The sequence below is a fragment of the Macaca nemestrina genome, chromosome 10 (assembly GCF_043159975.1).
Source record: "Macaca nemestrina isolate mMacNem1 chromosome 10, mMacNem.hap1, whole genome shotgun sequence".
Lineage (NCBI taxonomy): Eukaryota > Metazoa > Chordata > Mammalia > Primates > Cercopithecidae > Macaca > Macaca nemestrina.
The window spans coordinates 13621923-13645074 of record NC_092134.1 but is presented as its reverse complement, the minus strand read 5'-3'; the positions used below and the strand labels follow the sequence as shown (position 1 = coordinate 13645074).

At 40.6% G+C, this 23152-nt stretch overlaps 1 protein-coding gene across 21 annotated transcripts in view; it reads right to left on the bottom strand.

Moving 5' to 3' along the window:
- LOC105494914 (aspartate and glycine-rich protein-like) overlaps positions 1 to 23152 on the bottom strand; it is a 266293-nt gene that overhangs the window by 201026 nt on the left and 42115 nt on the right. Inside the window, exon 1 of one of the 21 annotated variants that reach the window (XM_071070988.1) lies at positions 20555 to 20610. The exons of the other annotated variants lie outside the window; for them this stretch is intronic. The gene's annotated coding sequence lies outside the window, so the exon portion shown is untranslated. Of the gene's footprint in view, positions 1 to 20554; positions 20611 to 23152 lie in introns of those variants that run through there. 21 annotated transcript variants of the gene reach the window in all.

Below are 23152 nucleotides of genomic sequence, written 5' to 3'. Positions count from 1 at the left end.
TTTAAGTATTTGAAGTTATTATATTTTTAGTGTCTTTAAAATGCATAATATATTTAAAATCCACAATTGAGAGTCTACTATGTGCCACTAAATGCCACTGCAGGGACAGAATATTTCTTAAATGAATTCACAGAGCTCACAGGGAAGGAAGGTTTCAACATGTCCTCTCCAGTGAGCACAGGTAGGCCAACTGGAGATCAAGTTCGGATCTGGCAGCTCATTCAGCAATTCCAACTTTTTGAAGTCTCGGTTGGTGAAATATTACAGACCATTTCCCAAAACACTTAACTCCAACAACAAGGTTTTAGTGTTTGGCAACATACAAGCAGAATGCAATTAAGTCTTGGAACTGTGTACTGAGTGTCTATCAGCTGGAGCCAAAGGGGAATGTAGGGAGACGAGGCTCCTTTCAGAGTATGGAACAAGCCCATCTGTGTCTCAGGCCCCCAGAGTGGAGGCACCTTAATGAGAACTGGCTAACGGTGGTAAGAACTCCTTGTCATCAAGGAAGGAGGCATGTCTGGGCCTTACAAGGACATAAAGCAAAGAGGTAATAAAGTCATGAAAAAAAAATGGCCCTTCTGTCTTGGACAGAGCTTAAAGAAAAATCAGAGCCATCTCTATTCTTATTTGATAGACTTATGTTCTCATTCACATCGTCTCCAGGCACTATGAATGCTAATTCAAATAGTAATAATTAACATTTATTAGGTGTGTATTATGTGCCAGGAGCCATCAGAAGCATTTTATATGCATCAAATTTTTAAAATATGAGGAAGGGGTCATTATCAATACTTTAAAATGAGGAAACTGAGGCTCAGAGAGGTGCAGCAATTTGGTTGCAAGTGACAGAGTCTAAACTCAAACTAACCTAGATTAAAGGGGAATTTGTTGCCTTGAGGAGTACAATGAAGTGTTGAAACATTAAGCTCTGAAAGGGACAAAGATACAGATGGATCTTTGATGCAACTGGCACCAGGGCTTTTTCTCTCCGCTCCTCTCTTCTTCTATCTGTGCATCAGCCACATCCTATTCTGCTACATGTCAGCTTCTAACACAGGTGGCAATGTGGCTTCTCAACTCCCCAGGCTCTCCTCTCTGTTCTGGTTTCAAAAATCCTAGGGCAAAGCTCTGACTGGTCCAGCTTGGGTCAGGTGTTCACCTTGAACCAATCAACAGTAACCAAGAGAGCAAGGGCATGTGAAAACATGGCAGTTCACTCAAATCACATGGGTTGGAGTCAGGGAAGAAGAAAGAAAATGACTTCCCAAAAAGAAGAATTATATATGTTCCCAGAAGAAAGAAAAAACTACCTATCACAGTCCACTAATTCCAAGAATAAGAGCCAACAAGACTATTTAATAGGGAGGAGGTTACACACTCTGAAAGTCCTCCGAAAATCTGAGGTCCAGACCACGTATGGCATGCCAACTCAATTGAACATTAATTGATTTTTTACAGTGCACTGGCATTATATTCCAGGCTACCACATAGTATGGCCTCAGTAAATATTTGTTGGATGAATAATGCAAAGATGAATAAGGCAAGGTGCCTCTACTCAAAGAACTTACAGCCTAGTAAGTGATGAAGGCAAAGCAACAGCCCCAAAGGGACACAGAGCATAGTCTGAGAGCTCAGACAAATGGAAGATCACACTGGTTTGAGAACACATAGGGAGACAATAAGTTAGAAAAGTCATCAAGGAAGGAGGTCCTATTTGAGATCAACCTTGAAAACAGAATGAGATTTCAATAGGCAAAATGTAAGAAAAGTGTGCCCCAGCAAAAGCAAGCCATGTGAGCAAAGGCATGAAGGCAGGGATGGACATATCATCCAGGCTTTTTTTTTAATTGTACTAAAATATACATAACATAAAATTTGCCATTGTAATCATTTTTAAGTTTACAATTCAATGGCATTAATCACATTCACATCGCTGTACAACTATCATCACTATCTTGAAACTCTTCCATCTTCCAAAACTCTTCCATCACCCTTGCAGAAACTCTGCAGCCATTAAGCAATAACTCCCCATTCCCAGGAACATGGTAATCTCTAATCTACTTTCTGTCTCCATAAATTTACCTAATCTATATATTTCATGTAAGTGAAAGTATACAATATTGATCATTTTGTGTTTGGTTTATATCACTTAGCATAATGCTTTCAAGTTTCATCCATGTTGAGGGATGTACTGTATCTTCATTCCTTTGTACACCTAAATAATATCCCATCGTATGAATATTCCACATTACCTTTATCAATTCATTGATGGATGGACATTTGGTTTGTTTCCACCTTTTGGCTATTGTGACTAATGCTGCAGTGAACATTGAGGGGTAAGTATCTGTTCAAGTCCTTGTTTTCGATTCTTTTGGTTATCTACCTAGAAGTGAAATTGCTGGGTTGTGTAGTAATTCTGTTTAGCTTTTTGAGGAACCGTCATACTGTTTTTCTGTAGTGGCTGCAGCATTTTACATTCCCACCAGCAATATACAAGGGTTTCAATTTCTCTGCATCCTTGCCAACACTTGTTATATTCCATTGTTGTTGTTATTGTTTTTAACAGCCATTCTAATAAAGGTGAAGTGGTATCTCGTTGTGGTTTCAATTTGCATTTTTTTAAATGACCAGGGGTATTTAGCATCTTCTCACATGCTTATTCAAGCCATCCTGTTTTATGAGTGCACAACCAACCACCATAAATCCAAGATGTTTAGGTTTCATTATGTAGGCAATAGGGAGCCAATGATAGTTTGGAAGCCAAAGAGTGGCATGACCAGAAATATAAAATCTTGGCAGAGGAGTATAAAATGAAGCCAGAGGACTAGTTAAGAGGCTACTTCAATGGTCCAAGCGAGGGACCTGCCATCTCCCAAGCTTGAGCCAGGGAGGTGGTAGTGGCAATATAAGGAAAGGGACAGTTTCCAGATGCATCATCTTTTCAACACAATGGAAGCAACCTGTGTGCAATCACAAAGGGCTGGTTACGTAAGTATGGTAGAGCCATGTGATTAATGGCTCCACATCTGTAAAAATAATGATGCCGATGAATAAATGAAACAGAAAGATGTTCCCAAGTAAATGAAAAAACTAAGGTTACAACACAGAGTGTACATCATGATCCCATTTTTAGATAGATGATGCGTAATTAGATCAGAACGCAAAGAGAAGGACAGACACTGAAGGTAAAAAAGACCTTGAACACCACACACGCAAATGTGAACAATGATCACCTCTTGCTAAACTAACCTCCCAGCAAGATACCTGTATGTTCTCTTTTATTTTCTTCCTTGCCTTTGTCACTATCTGAAAATATCTTATTCATTTGTTCTTCTGTTCATAAATCCCAGGAAGGAGGGAATCTGTTTTGTTCTCTCTCTATTCCCAGAACCTGGAATCTAGCCACAGGTGATGCTCCATAGATATTTTTTGATGAAATCTTTCAGTGATGGGATCCATTTTTATTCTCTTACATATATTTTTCAAATGTAAAAAAGGAATCTGACTTTCATCATAAAAAAGTAACAAAGAAAAGAGACATAAACAGGCATTATTCTCACCACCGTCACAATGCCACTGGTTCTTTGATCACAGCTGTTACCCCCAAAAGGACCTCAAAGCCAGATTCTAACACCAGACCCCACTAGCACATCAAAGTACTTTTCTCAGCCTGTGAACCCACTCACTGCCTCTCTTCCCTTCCGCCAGCTTCCTGGGTATCCACTTCCTCCACCTGTGCCCACTCAGCATAGGATGTTATTAACACCATCACACCCCCACAGACTTAGGAGCCTAGAATAACCTGCTACCGGTAGGGCAGATACTTGGAAGACTCCTCCAGGAAGAGGAGGTCATTGATCAATGCCCATGCTTGTCCCATCCTCTCTTCTCGCCTCCCTTGCCCCCAGTCCTGGGGACTGTGGAGATCATTTTTAAACACTAGAGCTGGTAACACTGGAGGAGGATACCAGGCTGAGGGCATGGAAAAGTACGAATGAAGCCAAGAAGCCCAATCAGAAATTCATCTCATGATTTCAGGCATCAGCAGCTGGCTGTTAGGCCCAGCGTTTCTGAACCAGAGATTAACCAACACTGGGTCTGGATCCCTGTGAAGAAAGACATGAGCCACTAACAATAAAGTGTCAATATTTTTAGGTAATTTAATATATTATTTAATTTATTTATTTATTTATTTATTTATTTGTTTTGTTTTGTTTTGTTTTGTTTAAGACGGAGTCTCGCTCTGTCGCCCAGGCTGGAGTGCAGTGGCGCGAGCTCGGCTCACTGCAAGCTCCGCCTCCTGGGTTTACGCCATTCTCCTGCCTCAGCCTCCTGAGTAGCTGGGACTACAGGCGCCCGCCACCGCGCCCGGCTAATTTTTTGTATTTTTAGTAGAGACATGGTTTCACCGTGGTCTCGATCTCCTGACCTTGTGATCCGCCCGCCTCGGCCTCCCAAAGTGCTGGGATTACAGGCGTGAGCCACCGCACCCGGCCTATTTATTTTTTGAGACAGAGTCTCGCTCTGTCATTCAGGCTGGAGTACAGTGGCACAATCATAGCTCACTGCAGCCTCCAACTCCTGGGCTCAAGCAATCCTCTTGCCTCAGTCTCCCAAGCAACTAGGACCACAGGTGTGCACCACCACACCTGGCTAACTTTTTAAAATGTTTTGTAGAGACACGGTCTCCCTGTGTTGCCCAGGCTGGTCTTGAACTTCAGGCCTCAAGCGATCCTCCTGCCTTGGCCTCCCAAAGCACTGGGATTGCAGGCATGAGCCACCATGTCTGACCCTATAATATTTTACTGTATGATATGGTATATAGAGAAAAGCACATATATTTATATACTACATATATGTGCTATATAAAATTATACAGATCATTGTATTTACTATATATATATATATGTAGACAGAGGAGGTTCATTCATTTATTCATTTGTGCTGTGAAACTGAACTCTGATATTTTCTACTATCTTATAGGCTCAAAGTGGGGGACAAACAGGTATTTTAAAGCCACCAGCATTTTTTTCAGCTACTCAATACAGATTGAGTTCATCACAGTGGGTCTGAAGAGAAGAGGAGGGAAAATTTCTGTTTTGTTTTGGGAGAACACTCTTGGACTCTTGGAGGCATTTCAATTAAGCAAAGGGGAAGCAATCTCCTCTTTTTTTTTTTTTTTTTTTTTGAGATGGAGTCTCACTCTGTTGCCCAGGCTGAAGTACAGTGGCACAATCTCAGCTCACTGCAACCTCCACCTTCCGGCTCAAGTGATTCTCGTGTCTCAGCCTCCAGAGTAGCTAGGATTATAGGTGCTCAACACCATGCCTGGCTAAATTTTTGCATTTTTTGTAGAGGTGGGGTTTCACCACGTTGGTCAGGCTGGTCTTGAACTGACCTCAAGTGATCGGCCTACCTTGGCCTCCCAAAGTGCTGGGATTACAGGTGTGAGCCACCGCACCTGGCCGCAATCTCCTCTTCTGAAAAGGTCATGGAGGGAAGAAATGCATCTCTCTAAAGAAGACTTTGCATGGCGGAGAGGAAAGGATTTTCCTTCTCTCTCTCTGGAACAAAGTGGAAGTTGGAATTTGAAGGAGAGATAGTCAAAAAGACACCACCGACACGGGAAACAGGATGAGCCCACGACACCGTGGCAGGAGAAGAAGTTCACCAGTTAGGGTGCTCATGAGCACGATGCATGAGCTCTAAAATATGTGAAGTCTGGAATTTAGCATCCAGGTTTTCCTATGATGTTTTTCTGTTCTCATCTCCAGGTCTCCAGTAAAAGAAGTGGGGCTAATTAGGGCAATGAAAGATGTCCAGCAGAGAATTTAGGAGGCTCCCAGAGGAATACTCTTAAAACAGATGTGGGAACATGGAAGTATTCCTCAAGGACCACCAGAAATGCCCGGGGAGGACTGTCTGGTATAAAACTGCAATTTTTTTGGATCAATGCAAAACAGAGCTCAAACAATTATATAACAACTGTAATGGAAGATGACCCAGAAAGCTGGAAAATCTCAAGATATCTGGGTTACAATGAACTCCATAGAAATGACTGAGGTCAATTCTATATTCAGAAATAGAAAGACAATGGTGAGGCCAGGCACCGTGGCTCATGCCTGTAATCCCAGCACTTTGGGAGGCTGAGGCGGGTGGATCACAAGCTCAGGAGTTCAAGACCAGCCTGGCCAACATGGTGAAACTCCGACTCTATTAAAAATACAAAAATTAGCCAGGCGTGGTGGTGGACATCTGTAATCCCAGCTACTGGGGAGGCTGAGGCAGGAGAATTGCTTGAAAGCAGACGGCAGAGGTTGCAATGAGCTGAGATCACCCACTGCACTTCAGCCTAGGTGAAAGAGCGAAAATAGGAAGGAAGGAAGGAAGGAAGGAAGGAAGGAAGGAAGGAAGGAAGGAAGGAAGGAAGGAAGGAAGGAAGGAAGGAAGGAAGGAAGGAAGGAAATGGTGAGCAAGATGGACATGGCCTTGAACCTCACAGATAAAACAAATATTCAACAAGTACGAACTTGTGGATTCCAATGGCTGTGACAGTCTAGTAAGAGTTTTGGCAAACTTTTTCTGTAAAGGAACAGAAAATAAATATTTGAGACTTTGTGGGTCATATGGTCTCTGCTGAACTCGGCCATGGTGGTGTGAAAGCAGTCACAGACGATGCATAAACAAATAGGCAATGCTGTGTTCCAATTAAGCTTTATTTAAGGATACTGCAATTTGAATTTCATATAATTTTCACATGTCAGAGACTATTATTCTCTTTTTAGCTACTTAAAAATGCAAAAATTATTCTTAGTTCTCAGGTCATACAAAAACAGGTGGCAGGATGGATTTGGACCATGGGGTGTGGTTTGGCTACTCCTGGTTGAAAGTTAGGCCTAAAACATACATAATAATAATTGACTGAAAATAGGCAGGGCACAGTGATTCACACCTGTAATCCCAGCACTTTGGGAGGCTGAGGTGGATGGATCATATGAGGTCAGGAGTTCAAGACCAGCCTGGCCAACATGGCGAAATCCCGTCTCTCCTAAAAATACAAAAATTAGCTGGGCGTGGTGACAGGTGCCTGTAATCCCAGCTACTTGAGAGGCTGAGGCAGAGAATCACTTGAACCAGGGAGGCAGAGATTGCAGTGAGCCGAGATTGCACCACTACACTCCAGCTTGGGCGACAGAGCGAGACTCTATCTCAATAGTAGTAATAATAATAATAGCTTATGGTCTTGAGCACAGGTCTAAGTACCAGGTGCTACGCCAAGTATGCTTTGCTACAATGATATTACTCTGTCACTCAGGCTGGCGTGCAGTGGCACGATTAGAGCTCATTGTAACCTTGAACTCCTGGGTGCAAGTGATCCTCCCACCTCAGCCTCCTGAGTAGCTGGGGCTACTGGCAGATGCCACCATATCCAGCTGATTTGTTTTAATTTTTTGTAGAGAGGAAGTCTGACTATGTTGCCCAGGGTGGTCTTGAACTCCTGGCCTCAAGCGATCCTCCCACCTCAGCCTTCCAAAGCACTGAGATTACAGGCATGAACCACTGAACTCAGCCTATAATTTGGCTTTCTTCTGGACTTTCTTGAGTGAGAAAGAAGAGAAGGGTATTGCACTAATTTTCCAAGAATTTAGCATAACTGGGTGGTGTCATCCTGTCTCTTCAAAGAAAATGTTAAAATGACTGCCCTAGGTACCTCCTCTCAAGCTCCCCAAATGCCAAGCAAGAAAGGATCATTGGGTCCAATCTTGTCACTTTCTCTATATATATTTTAAAAACTATTTAGCAGCTAGGCATGGTGGCTAACGCCTGCAACACCAGCACTTTGGGAGGCCAAGGCGGGCAGATCACCTGAGGTCCAGAGTTGGAGACCAGCCTGGCCAACATGGTGAAACCCAGTCTCTACTAAAAATACAAAAATTAGCCGAGTGTGGTGGTGCACACCTGTAATCCAAGCTACTCGGGAGGCTGAGGCAGGAAAATTGCTTGAACCCAGGAGGTGAAGGTTCCAGTGAGCTGAGATCGCACCACTGCACTCCAGCCTTGGAGACAGAGTGAGACTCCATCTCAAAATAAATAAATAAATAAATATTTTTTTAAAAAAAAACCTATTTAGACAGAATTAACGGAAAATGCACCCAAACATAGCAACCATCCTGCCACCTCTGGTGACTCCATTTACCACCACTTCCCCTTGCCCCAGTGACCATCTAACTTCTGGTCACAAATTGGCAAAAGGAATCACAGAAAACCAAGTAGCCTTGTGTCACCAGACCATCCTGCCCAACAAGGCAACCTTTGCTAAGAGTGACTCACTGTGGCGGAGAGGCAAGTTTAACAGGCATCTGGGCAGGAAGTATTGCCCTGTTTATTGAAGGAAAACTGTTTGCCAGAGTAAGAGCTCTTTGGGGACTTTTGAAGATGTTTGGCAAGCCCCAGTCCCGAAGGCTGCTGTATGCTAAGAAAGGACCTGTGGGCCTCTGAAAACTTAGCAGCTAAAAGGTCACCTTCCCAGAAGCCTGTTAAGGGAACAGAATGAAAAGTTCTCCATCTCAGGAGGATGCATGGGAGCAAGCTACCATGTATCTTTTTTTTTTTTTTGAGACCAAGTTTCACTCTTGTTGCCCGGGCTGGAGTGCAGTGTCGCAATCTCAGCTTACTGCAACCTCTGCCTCCTGGGTTCAAGCAATTCTCCTGCCTCAGCCTTCCTGAGTAGCTGGGATTACAGGCATGCGCCACCACACCCAGCTAATTTTGTATTTTTAGTAGAGATGGGGTTTCTCCATGTTGGTCAGGCTGGTCTTGAACTCCCGACCTCAGATGATCCATCCTCCTCGGCCTCCCAAAGTGCTGGGATTACAGGTGTAAGCAACCAAGCTCGGCCTACCATGTCTCTCTTTAAGAGATGCTCCTCCTCTAGGAGTAAGTCACGCCCTCCACCCCATCCCCTGTAACTTCTCCCTTGGAGAAGTTCTCCCTTAGAGCAGTTTGCAAAACTGTAATTCGGTATGTGTGTATATTTTATACCCACACGGCTTCAACTTCTGTAAGTGTGTTTGCTGTGCTGTAATCCACTTAGCATAGTGCCAGAAGCATGATAAAAATGTGTTGACCACATGAGATATCACCTCACACCCATGAGGATGTCTATAGTCAAACGAAATTGAAAATAACAAATATTAGTGATGATATGGAGAAACTGGAACCCTTGTGCACCATTGGTGAGAATGTAAAATAGTGTAGCTGTTACAGGAAACAGTATGGCAGTTCTTCAAAATATTAAAAAGAGACTTGAAAGCAGGGTCTCAAAAAGAGACTTGAATACCTATTTTCATAGCATTATTCACAACAGCCAAAAGGTAGAAGCAACCCAAATGTCCACTGACAGACATTTAGCTTTGTGAAACAAAACCCAATCCAAGCCCACTCAAGCAAAACAACAAAAATTCATTGGCTCAAATGAAAAAAAGGAAATCCAAAGATAGATGTTTCAGCCGTAGCAGGATCCAGGTGTTCAAAATGGAAGATTTCAACACATACCTTGCAGTAACTGAGTCTTTGAACAACACAATTTAAAAATTTGATTTAATAGATATATACAGAATCCAGTACCCAACAATCAGAGAACACACATTCTTCTCAATTACATATGAAACATTTACAAAAATTGTCCACATTTCAGGCAGTAAAGTGTTTCAACAACTTTCAAATAATCAATGTCATATAGGTTATGATCTCTGATCACAACACAATGGAGTTGATAACAAAAAGAAAACAAAAAATGTTGACCTTAGAGAATATGCTTCTCAATTTTAAAAAGAACATGCATCTATATAACATGAATCCTAGAAAAATCATAATGAAAATGTAAAAATACTTACAACTGAAAATAATGAAAATGCTATAAATTAAAGGTTATGGGATGCACCTAGTGAAGTACTTCAAAAAATGTATATTCTTAAATTTTTATATTAAAAATAAAGGTTAAAAATTAGTGAACTAAGTATCCAGCTTAGGAAGTTATAAATAAAACAAAGTAAGCTCAAAGTAAGAAGGAAGGCAATAGTAATAGTAAAAAGAATATAAATTGATAGAGGTAGGGAGGTTCCAAGATGGCCAAATAGGAACAGCTCCAGTCTACAGCTCCCAGCATGAACGACACAGAAGACGGGTGACTTCTGCATTTCTAACTGAGGTACCGGGTTCATCTCACTAGTGCTTGTCGGACAGTGGGTGCAGCCCATGGAGCGTGAGCCAAAGCAGGGCGGGGCGTAGCCTCACCCGGGAAGCACAAGGGGTCAGGGAATTCCCTTTCCTGGCCAAGGGAAGGCGTGACAGACAGTACCTGGAAAATCGGGACACTCCCACCCTAATACTGTGCTTTTCCAATGGTCTTAGCAAACGGCACACCAGGAGATTATATCCTGCACATGGCTCAGAGAGTCCCACGCTCACGGAGCCTCACTCACTGCTAGCACAGCAGTCTGAGATTGAACAGCAAGGTGGCAGTGAGGCTGGGGGATGGGCATTCGCCATTGCTCAGGCTTGAGTAGGTACACAAAGCAGCCAGGAAGCTTGAACTGGGTGGAGCCTACCACAGCTCAAGGAGGCCTGCCTGCCTCTGTAGACTTAACCTCTGGGTGCAGGGCGTAGCTGAACTAAAGGCAGCAGAAACTTCTGCAGGCTTAAACATCCCTATCTGACAGTTTTGAAGAGAGTAGTGGTTCTCCCAGCACCAAGTTTGAGATCTGAGAATGGACAGACTGCCTCCTCAACTGAGTCCCTGACCCCTGAGTAGCTTAACTGGGAGGCACCTCCCAGTAGGGGCCGACTGACACTTCATATGGCTGGGTGCCCCTCTGAGACGAAGCTTCCAGAGGAAGGATCAGGCAGCAATATTTGCCATTCTGCAATATTTGCTGTTCTGCAGCCTCTGCTGGTGATACCCAGACAAACAGGGTCTGGAGTAGACCTCCAGCAAACTCCAACAGACCTGCAGCTGAGGGTCCTGACTGTTAGAAGGAAAACTAACAAACAGAAAGGACATCCACACCAAAACCCCATCTGTACATCACCATCATCAAAGACCAAGGTAGATAAAATCACAAAGATGGGGAGAAACCAGAGCAGAAAAGCTGAAAATTCTAAAAATCAGAGTGCCTCTCCCCCTCCAAAGGAACACAGCTCCTCGCCAGCAATGGAACAAAGCTGGACAGAGAATAACTTTGACGAGTAGAGAGAAGGCTTCAGGCGATCAGTAATAACAAACTTCTCCGAGCTAAAGGAGGATGTTCAAACCCATCGCAAAGAAGCTAAAAACCTTGAAAAAAGATTAGACAAATGGCTAATTAAATAAACAGCATAGAGAAGACCTTAAATGACCTGATGGAACTGAAAACCATGGCACAAGAACTACGTGACGCATGCGCAAGCTTCAGTAGCTAGAAAGGGTATCAGTGATTGAAGATCAAATGAATGAAATGACGTGAGAAGAGAAGTTTAGAGAAAAAAGAGTAAAAAGAAACAAACAAAGCCTCCAAGAAATATGGGACTATGTGAAAAGACCAAATCTACATCTGATTGGTGTACCTGAAAGTGACAGGGAGAATGGAACCAAGTTGGAAAACACTCTTCAGGATATTATCCAGGAGCACTTCCCCAACCTAGCAAGGCAGGCAACATTCAAATTCAGAAAATACAGAGAACGCCACGAAGATACTCTTGGAGAAGAGCAACTCCAAGACACATAATTGTCAGGTTCACCAAAGTTGAAATGAAGGAAAAAATGTTAATGGCAGCCAGAGAGAAAGGTCAGGTTACTCACAAAGGGAAGCCCATCAGACTAACAGCAGATGTCTCAGCAGAAACTCTAAGCCAGAAGAGAGTTGGGGACAATATTCAACATTCTTAAAGAAAAACATTCTTAAAGAAAAGAATTTTCAACCCAGAACTTCATATCCAGCCAAACTAAGGCTTCATAAGTGAAGGAGAAATAAAATCCTTTACAGACAAGCAAATGCTCAGAGATTTTGTCACCACCAGGCCTGCCTTACAAGAGCACCTGAAGGAAGCACTAAACATGGAAAGGAACAACTGGTACCACCCACTGCAAAAGCATGTGAAATTATAAAGACAGTCAATGCTAGGAAGAAACTGTATCAACTAACGAGCAAAATAACCAGCTAACATCATACTGACAGGATCAAATTCACACATAACAATATTAACCTTAAATGTAAATGGGTTAAATGCTCCAATTAAAAGACACAGACTGGCAAATTGGATAAAGAGTCAAAATCCATCAGTGTGCTATATTCAGGAGACCCATCTCACGTGCAGAGACACACATGGGCTCAAAATGAATGGATGGAGGAAGATCTACCAAGCAAATGGAAAACAAAAAAAGGCAAGGGTTGCAATCCTAGTCTCTGATAAAACAGACTTTAACCAACAAAAATCAAAAGAGACAAAGAAGGCCATTACATAATGGTAAAGGGATCAATTCAACAAGAGCTAACTATCCTAAATATATATGCACCCAATACAGGAGCACCCAGATTTATAAAGCAAGGCCTTAGAGACATACAAAGAGACTTAGACTCCCACACAATAATAATGAGAGACTTTAACATCCCACTGTCAACATTAGACAGATCGATGAGACAGGAAGTTAACAAGGATATGCAGGAATTGAACTCAGCTCTGCACCAAAGGGACCTAATAGACATCTACAGAACTCTATCCCAAATCAACAGAATATACATTCTTCTCAGCACCACATCGCACTTATTCCAAAATTGACCACATAGTTGGAAGTAAAGCACCCCTCAGCAAATGTAAAACAACAGAAATTACAACAAACTGTCTCTCAGACCACAGTGCAATCAAACTAGAACTCAGGATTAAGAAACTCACTCAAAACTGCACAACTACATGGAAACTGAACAACCTGCTCCTGAATGACTACTGGGTACATAACAAAATGAGGGCAAAAATAAAGATATTCTTTGAAACCAATGAGAACAAAGACACAACATACCAGAATCTCTGGGACACATTTAAAGCAGTGTGTAGAAGGAAATTTATAGCACTAAATGCCCACAAGAGAAAGCAGGAAAGATCTAAAATTGACACCCTAACATCACAATTAAAAAACTAGAGAAGCAAGAGCAAACACATTCAGAAGCTAGCAGAAGACAAGAAATAACTAAGATCAGAGCAGGACTTAAGGAGATACAGACACAAAAAACCCTTCAAAAAAATCAATGAATACAGGAGCTGGTTTTTTGAAAAGATCAACAAAATTGATAGACCACTAGCAAGACTAATAAAGAAAAAAAGAGAGAAGAATCAAATAGACACAATAAAAAATGATAAAGGGAATATCACCACCAATCCCATGGAAATACAAACTACCATCAGAGAATACTATAAACACCTCTGTGCAAATAAACTAGAAAATCTAGAAGAAATGGATAAATTCCTGAACACATAAACCCTCCCAAGACTAAACTAGGAAGAAGTTGAATCCCTGAATAGACCAATAACAGGCTCTGAAATTGAGGCGATAATTAATAGCCTACCAACCAAAAAAAGTACAAGACCAAACGGATTCACAGCCGAATTCTACTAGGGGTACAAAAAGGAGCTGGTACCATTCCTTCTGAAACTATTCCGATCAATAGAAAAAGAGGGAATCCTCCCTAACTCATTTTATGAGGCCAGCATCATCCTGATACCAAAGCCTGGCAGAGACGCAACAAAAAAAGAGAACTTTAAACCAGTATCCCTAATGAACATCGATGCAAAAATCCTCAATAAAATACTGGCAAACTGAATCCAGCAGCACGTCAAAAACCTTATCCACCATGATCAAGTTGGCTTCATCCCTGGGATGCAAGGCTGGCTCAACATACGCAAATCAATAAATGTAATCCATCACATAAACAGAACCAAAGACAAAAACCACGATTATCTCAATAGATGTAGAAAAGGCCTTCGACAAAATTCAACAGTGCTTCATGCTAAAAATTCTCAATAAACTAGGTATTGATGGAACGTATCTCAAAACACTAAGAACTATTTATGACAAACCCACAGCCAATATCATACTGAATGGGGCAAAAACTGGAAGCATTCCCTTTGAAAACTGGCACAAGACAGGGATGCCCTCTCTCACCACTCCTATTCAACATGCTGTTGGAAGTTCTGACCAGGGCAATCAGGCAGGACAAAGAAATAAAGGGTATTCAATTAGGAAAAGAGGAAATCAAATTGTCCCTGTTTGCAGATGACATGATTGTATATTTAGAAAACCCCATTGTCTCAGCCCAAATCTCCTTAACCTGATAAGCAACTTCAGCAAAGTCTCAGGATACAAAATCAATGTGCAAAAATCACAAGCATTCCTATACACCAATAATAGAAAAACAGGGAGCCAAATCATGAGTGAACTCCCATTCACAATTGCTTCAAAGAGAATAAAATACCTAGGAATCCAACTTACAAAGGACGTGAAGGACCTCTTCAAGGAGAACTACAAACCACTGCTCAATGAAATAAAAGAGGACACAAACAAATGGAAGAACATTCCATGCTCATGGATAGGAAGAATCAACATCATGAAAATGGCCATACCGCCCAAGGTAATTTATAGATTCAATGCCATCCCCATCAAGCTACCAATGACTTTCTTCACAGAATTAGAAAAAACTACTTTAAAGTTCATATGGAACCAAAAAAGAACTTGCATTGCCAAGACAAGCCTAAGCCAAAAGAACAAAGCTGGAGGCATCATGCTACCTGACTTCAAACTATACTACAAGGCTATAGTAACCAAAACAGCATGGTACTGGTAGCAACACAGAGATATAGACCAATGGAACAGAACAAAGCCCTCAGAAATAATACCATACATCTACAAGCACCTCATCTTTGACAAACCTGACAAAAACAAGAAATGGGGAAAGGATTCCCTATTTAATAAATGGTGCTGGGAAAACTGGCTAGCCATATGTAGAAAGCTGAAACTCGATCCCTTCCTTCTACCTTATACAAAACTTAATTCGAGATGGATTGAAGACTTAAATGTTAGACCTAAAACCATAAAAACCCTAGAAGAAAAGCTAGGCAATGCCATTCAGGACATAGGCATGGGCAAGGACTTCATGACTAAAACACCAAAAGCAGTGGCAACAAAGCCAAAATTGACAAATGGGATCTAATTAAACTAAAGAGCTTCTGCACAGCAAAAGAAATTTCCATCATAGTGAACAGGCAACCTACAGAATGGGAGAAAATTTTTACAATCTACCCATCTGACAAAGGGCTAATATCCAGAATCTACAAAGAACTTAAACAAATTTACAAGAAAAAAATCAAACAACCCCATCAAAAAGTGGGCAAAGGATATGAACAGACACTTCTCAAAAGAAGACATTTACACAGCCAACAGATACATGAAAAAAATGCTCATAATCACTGGCCATCCAATGAGATACCATCTCACACCAGTTAGAATGGTGATTATTAAAAAGCCAGGAAATGACAGGTGCTGGAGAGGATGTGGAGAAATAGGAACACTTTTACACTGTTGGTGGGACTGTAAACTAGTTCAACCATTGTGGAAGACAGTGTGGCGATTCCTCAAGGATTTAGAACTAGAAATACCATTTGACCCAGCCATCCCATTACTGGGTATATAACCAAAGGATTATAAATCATGTGGCTATAAAGACACATGAACACGTATGTTTATTGCGGCACTATTCACAATAGCAAAGACTTGGAACCAAGTCCATTAGTGATAGACTGGATTAAGAAAATGTGGCACATATATGCCATGGAATACTATGCAGCCATAAAAAAGGATGAGTTTATGTCCTTTGTAGGGACATGGATGAAGCTGGAAACCATCATTCTGAGCAAACTATCGCAAGGACAGAAAACCAAACACGACATGTTCTCACTCATAGGTGGGAATTGAACAATGAGAACACTTGGACACAGGAAGGGAAACATCATACACCGGGGCCTGTCATGGGGTGGGGGGACAGGGGAGGGATAGCATTAGAAGGTATACCTAATGTAAATGACGAGTTAATGGGAGCAGCACACCAACATGGCACATATATACCTATGTAACTAAGCTGCACGTTGTGTACATGTACCCTAGAACTTAAAGTACATAAAAGATATATATATATATAAATTAATAGGCCAGGTGCGGCCGCTCATGCCCATAATCCCAGCACTTTGGGAGGCCAAGGTGCTTGGATCACCTGAGGTCAGGAGTTCTAGACCAACCTGGCCAACACGGTGAAACCCTGTCTCTACTAAAAATACAAAAAAATTAGCCAGGCATGGTGGCACACACCTGTAAGCCTAGCTACTCGGGAGCCTGAGTCAGGAGAATCACTTGAACCTGGGAGGTGGAGGTTACGGTGAGCCAAGATCATGCCATTGCACTCCAGCCTAGGCGACAACAGCAAAAACTCCGTCTCAAAAAACAAAACAAAAATATATATATACACACACACATATTTATATATATAAATTATAAGAGAAATGATTTTTTAAAAAACCAAATGTTGGTTCTTCAAGAAAAAATAATAATAGATGCAGGTCTCTGGTGACATTGATCTAGTAAAAAGAGAAAAAGCACAAATGGGGAATATGTCTAAAAATACCTAAAAGAGAGATTTTAAAAGATAATGAAATACTGTGAAAAACTTTATGACATTAAATTTGACACTTTAGACTACATGGAAAATTATACATGGAAAATATTTTATAAAACTGGCTTAGAAAGAAATAGAAAACAAGAATAGTTCTAAAATGAAGAAAATTTGTCAGTAATTTAAAATATTTCCTCAAAGGAAAGAAAAAGATCTAGATAGAATTGTAAAAAACTTATAGCAAATTTTCAAGAAAGAGATAATTCCAATTTTATACAAGCACTTCCGAAGAATTCCCAAGAGGAAATGTACCCGTTAATCTAATACAATTCTGATACCAAAACCAGACAGAACATGAAAAAGGAAAGTTACAGGATTATCTTGCAAATAAATATATGTGCAAAAATCCTAAATATCAGAAAGCAAAACCTAGCTATATGTTCATGAAATATATCATTCATATATCATATCATAAACTATATCATATAATAAAATCCATCATGGCCAATTTGACTTATACCAGGAACATAAGATTAGCTTAACCTTCAAAAATCATTTCATGTAAATTGTCACATTTTCAGATCAAAGGAAAAAACTATATGATCTTGACAATGGATGAAGAAAAGGCATTGGATAGAATTCAACACTCATTCATAATTTGTTTTAAAGAAGACAGAACACTTAGCAAACTAGGAATAGGAGAAAAAATATTTACCTTGATAAACATATCTACCTAAAGCCTGTAACAGAAATCATAATTGCAGGTGAAATTTAGAAGTATTCCCTTTAGAGGAGGGAACAAAAGAAGTGCACTCATTCTCACTTCTTCCATTCAAAATTGTACTGGATACCCTAGCCAATGCAATAATACAAGATTAATGAAACCAAGGTAGAATGATTAAAATATGGCAACAAAATGAATTATTTGCAATCAATGTGATTACCCACATAGAAACCGCAAAGACTCTATAAACTATTAAGAATAAATTAGACGATTTAGCAAGGTAATTGAATATAATAGTGATATAAAACTTAGCTGCATTTCTCTGCATCAACAACAAACAGAAATATAACATTTAAAATACTCAACAGGCCAGGCATGGTGGCTCACGTCTGTAATCCCAGTACTTTGGGAAGCTGAGGCGGGTGGATCACTTGAGGTCAGGAGTTCAAGACCAGCCTGGCCAACATGGCGAAATCGCATCTCTGCTAAAAATGCAAAAATAGCTGGGCTTGAACCCAGGAGGCGGAGGCTGCAGTGAGCCGAGATCGTGTCACTGCACTCCAGCCTGGGTGACAGAGACTCCTTCTTAAAAAATAAAAAATAATAAATAATAAAATAAAATACTCAACAATGATGGCAAAATAAATTGGTAGCAAGAAATACAGCAATTTTAAAAATAAGCAGAGCCTCAAGTAGAAAATTAGACAACCATACAACTCCCTTGAAAGACATTAAAGACATATTTATATCAAGAAAGATATTTCTCCCCAAAATTGATTATATAAATATTCAGGCAATTTCAAACAAAATTCTAATAAAGTTTTTTGTGAAACTTGAAAAGCTAATTCCAAAAGAGAAAAAAGCCAAAGGCAGCCACAACATTTTTTGGAAAAGAAAAAGAAATCAAGTCTTACCTTAGAAAACGATAGCAATTAAGATAGTACTTTATTGGCGCAAAAAATTAAAAATAGTTTGATGAAACAGAGTAGAGAATGCAGACACAGTACTAGATATATGACAAAAGAAACATCACAGGTCACTAGGAAAAGTATACCCTTACTCTATAAACACCACTAGGACGATAAGCTATCTGTAAAAAAAAATTTTTTTAATTTGATTTCTACTTCACACTATTAAAAAAACAGCTCCAAATGGATTAAAGACTTAATGTGAGACCGGGCATGGTGGCTCACGTCTGTAATCCCAGCATTTTGAGAGGCGAGGCGGGTAGATCACTTGAGGTCAGGAGTTCAAGACCACCCTGGCCAACATGGCCAAACCCCATCTCTACTAAAAATACAAAAATTAGCTGGGCTTGGTGGTGGGCGCCTGTAATCCCAGCTACTCAGGAGGCTGAGGCAGGAGAATCACTTGAACTCAGGAGGTGGAGGATGTAGTGAGCCGAGATCACACCACTGCACTCCAGCCTGGGTGACGAGACTCCATCTCAAAAAAAAAAAAAAAAAAAAAAAAAATACTTAAATGTGAAAATAAAAGTCTAAATTTTTAGAAGAAAATACGAGAGAATATTTGTATGACCTTGAGTTTAAGAAAGGATTTCTAAACAAGCTATCATAAAGGAAAACTGAGTTATATGCTCAGACATATTTGGCAATAGAAAAACTTCTACTTACAACATCATAAACAGGGGACTTCACTTCTGGTTCTGATGAACTAGCCTGTATCAGAATGTTCCTGGCAAAAGCAATTTGAAAAGATTAATAAATACCCAAAAAATCTATCTGAAGGCATTGCAAAGATCAAGGCAGCCAGGGCTTAAGAGGTTAATGTTCTCTGAGCCCACTGAAGTTAGTCTGACATTCTGTGCCACCTTCTGCCAATTTGTCAGTAGCATCAAGCTAAGAAACTGAGAAGAAAGTGGATATAAGAGGTTGAGAAGTTTAGCAAAGCTTTCCAGCATCGCAACAGGACTGGAGAAGCAACATAAGAGCTCAGGACCCAACAAGGAGAAAGGTCACGGGTTGTATTAATCTGTTTTCACACTGCTGTAAAGAACTACCCAAGACTGGGTAATTTATAAAGGAAAGAGATTTAATTGACTCACAGTTCCGAGTGGCTGGGGAGGCCTCAGGAAACTTACGATCATGGTACAAGGTAAAGGAGAAGCAAAGGCACATCTTACGGTGGCAGCAGGAGAGACAGAAGTGAGAGCACAGGAAAAACTGCTGCTTTTAAAACCATCAGATCTTGTGAGAACTTCCTCACTATCACAAGAACAGCATGGGGGAAACCACCCCCCTGATCCAATCACTTCCCCTCCTCCACAAGTGAGGATTACAGTTCGAGATGGGATTTGGGTGGGAACACAGAGCCAAACCATATCACAGGAAAACACACCCAGGTTTTCACTTGAATTTCAATGAAAGGGCTGTCCCTTTCACGGAAAAGGGCTATACGCCAAGAGTGAGGGCAAACCAGAAATAAGACAACCCTCGTGAACACTGAACCCAGTGATGTGCCAGAGTTGGCTCGTATCAACTTCTGAGGAGGCAGTTGTTAAATTTACATTAATTCTGTGAACTACCTGTTAAATATAGTCATTATTTAAAATAATTATATGAACTTACAATTAAATAAATTATATTTAAAACAAAGATGACGGCCAGGCGCTATGGCTCCCGCCTGTAATCCCAGCACTTTGGGAGGCGACAGTGGGTGGATCACTTGAGTTCTAGACCAGCCTGGCTGACATGGTGAAACTCTGTCTCTACTAAAAACACAAAAATTGACCAGGTGTGGTGACACATATCTGTAATCCCAGCTACTCAAGAAGCTGAGGTGGGAGGATCACTTGAACCTGGGAGGCAGAGGTTGCAGTGAGCTAAGATTTTGCCACTGCACTCCAGCCTGGGCAACAGAGTGAGACTCTGACTCAAAAATAAATAAATAAATAAATAAATAAAACAAAGATAATAAATATTCAATGTTTTCTAATTATTTTACAATATTTTGTTATTATTGATGCTTTGAGGTTACTTCTGTCTATAGCATCTACATGATAGAAATACTATATAACGGTGTGCTAACTACACATCTCTTTCCAACATCACACTTAGTGACCTCAGGTTGGTGAGAATATTTACACCACAGAAATTGGTAACATTACATATAATACCTTGATTAACTGTTTTGTTGATTGTCTAAGCCAGGAGCCAGCAAATTGTTTCTGTAAAGGGCCAGACAATACATATTTTCAGTTTTGTAAGCCACACAGTCTCTGTCATAACTATACAACTCCGCCATTGCAGTACAAAAGCAGCCATAAACAATATATAAACAAATGGGTGCAGGCAGATTTGACCCACAGCTGTAATTTGCCAACCCAGATCTAGACTTTTAAAAGTGATACATAAAATATTAACAATGTAGGTTAAACTTAAAAGAAGTCATTACATTATGAATAACAAAAAAGAACAAATACTCTTCCGGTATTGAAACTATTATCCAACTTCGCAAAAAAGTTGCTCATATCATCGACAAATAAGTTAAATTCCCATGTCTCCATTGTTTCATTTTTGCCTTTCTCATTAACCTAAACAAAAATATCAACTAACACTCATGTCAAAACTACACTCATTCATCAATGCAACCCTAGGTTGGCTAAAGATACAAGAATTTGACAAAAATCCATAAGAATTCTGTGAGAATTGGATATTTGAAATTTACTATTAAAATATTGTATAGTTTTAATTATTTGTAAGTTGAATGTTACATGTCCTTTATATCAGTAAATTTATAATAAATATATAAGTTATAATATATGCATATAATGTATATTTATATATTAATAATACATGTACATCACTACCCAGAGAAACCACTACAAAAACTATACAGAGAGATACTGAAAAATACTAGAAATAAATCAAAATGGAATCTCAAAAAGTATTCAAGTAACCTATAGGAAGGCAAGTAAAGAAAAGCAGAGGCGGCTGGGCGCAGTGGCTCACGCCTGTAATCCCAGCACTTTGGGAGGCTGAGGCAGGTGGATCACCTGAGGTCAGGAGTTCTAGACCAGCCTGGCCAACATGGTTGGCCTACATGTATCTACTAAAAATACAAAACTTAGCCAGGCGTGATGGCAGGCGCCTGTAATTCCAGCTACTCGGTGGGGCGAGGCAGGAGAATTGCTTGAACCCGGGAGGCAGAGGTTGCAGTGAGCCGAAATCACACCACTGCACTCCAGCCTGGGGGACAAGAGAAAGACTTTGTCTCAAGAAAGGAGGGAGGGAGGGAGGGAGGGAGGGAGGGAGGGAGGGAGGGAGGGAGGAAGGAAGGAAGGAAGGAAGGAAGGAAGGAAGGAAGGAAGGAAGGAAGGAAGGAAAGAAGGAAGGAAGGAAGGAGAAAGAAAAAGAAAGAAGGAAAGAAAGAAGAACAGAGGAAACAAAATAATAATAATAATAATAATAAAATGGCAGACTTAAGTTCTAGCATAGCAATAGATTAAGGCCCATCCCACTGACCTCATTTGAATGTAATTCTCTATTTAAGGGCCCTATCTCCAAATATAGTCACATTCTGGGATACAGAGACTAGGATTCCTACATATAAATTTTGGGGAGACACAGTTCAGCCCATAACGTAGGCATTAGATGACTATATGCTAAATAAATAATGAATGAATGAATGAATGAGTGAATGGTCGAAGCCTCCATTATAACATGTCTTTTGTGAAAGGAGATGTGAATCCCAGATGCCTAAGCTGAGGATATGTGGGCATTTTTTATTGTCCTGAACTCCTCCCATTCAACCAGTGAAGCAAAGTGTAGGGTAATGCCATTCCCAGTGGGACGCCAGGGAGCCAAGCTAAGTGCTAATACAATCTACTTATTGTTAGTGCTCTGATATCTTCAATCTTCTAGCACCAAACATGGAGGTCAATTCTCCAAGTGCCAAGGAGGCTCCCCCAGTCAAATTCAGTCACCTTTTGAAACTAACCCTTACCGATCCCTAAATGTCAGAGAAGGCATATAAGCACAGACAACCACCACCCTAAGGAAGGCTTTCATTGTCAGGATATGTTGTAGAAAGAGAGTTGATCTGGTCCAAAACCTATGTCCATTTATTCTCAATTTTTCCATGTCAATACAACCACTGTGGCCAGAGTCCTAACTTCAAATATGCAGTTCCCTTGTCTTCATATGTATCCTTGCCCAAATCTGGATACCAGAACACTAAGCCCAGTCCCAATCTCTAAAAATGCCATTACCTATAAAAAAGAATGCTTTGAGGTTAATCATCTCAATGGTTCCTTCAAGTCCTAAGACTGCTTGACTTTAGACACCCTGATTTCTTAATAAACAATTATGTCTTTAACATTCATATGTCACTTTATTCATTCACTCATTCATTTGCTTGATATTCAGTGGGTGTTTCCTACATGCCGGGCACTGTTCTAATTCCTGGGATACAATGGTAAAGGAAGGTTTCTGCTTTTGTGAGGCTTACATATTCGTGAGGAAGACAGATGCTGGGTAAATAATAGTAGTGATGATGGTGATGATGATGATGATGATGACTGTTGACGAGGAGGATGATAATAGTTGGCAAAGATTATTTCAAACAATATTAAGTGCCTGGGAGGGAGATGATGTGATAGGAACTTAATGGCCACATTAGCTCATGTGCTAACAGGAGGCTTAGCTGAGCAGGCAACATGGGAGCAGAGGCTTGAATATCAAAACGGAGCCAACCACATAAAGATCAGAAGGAT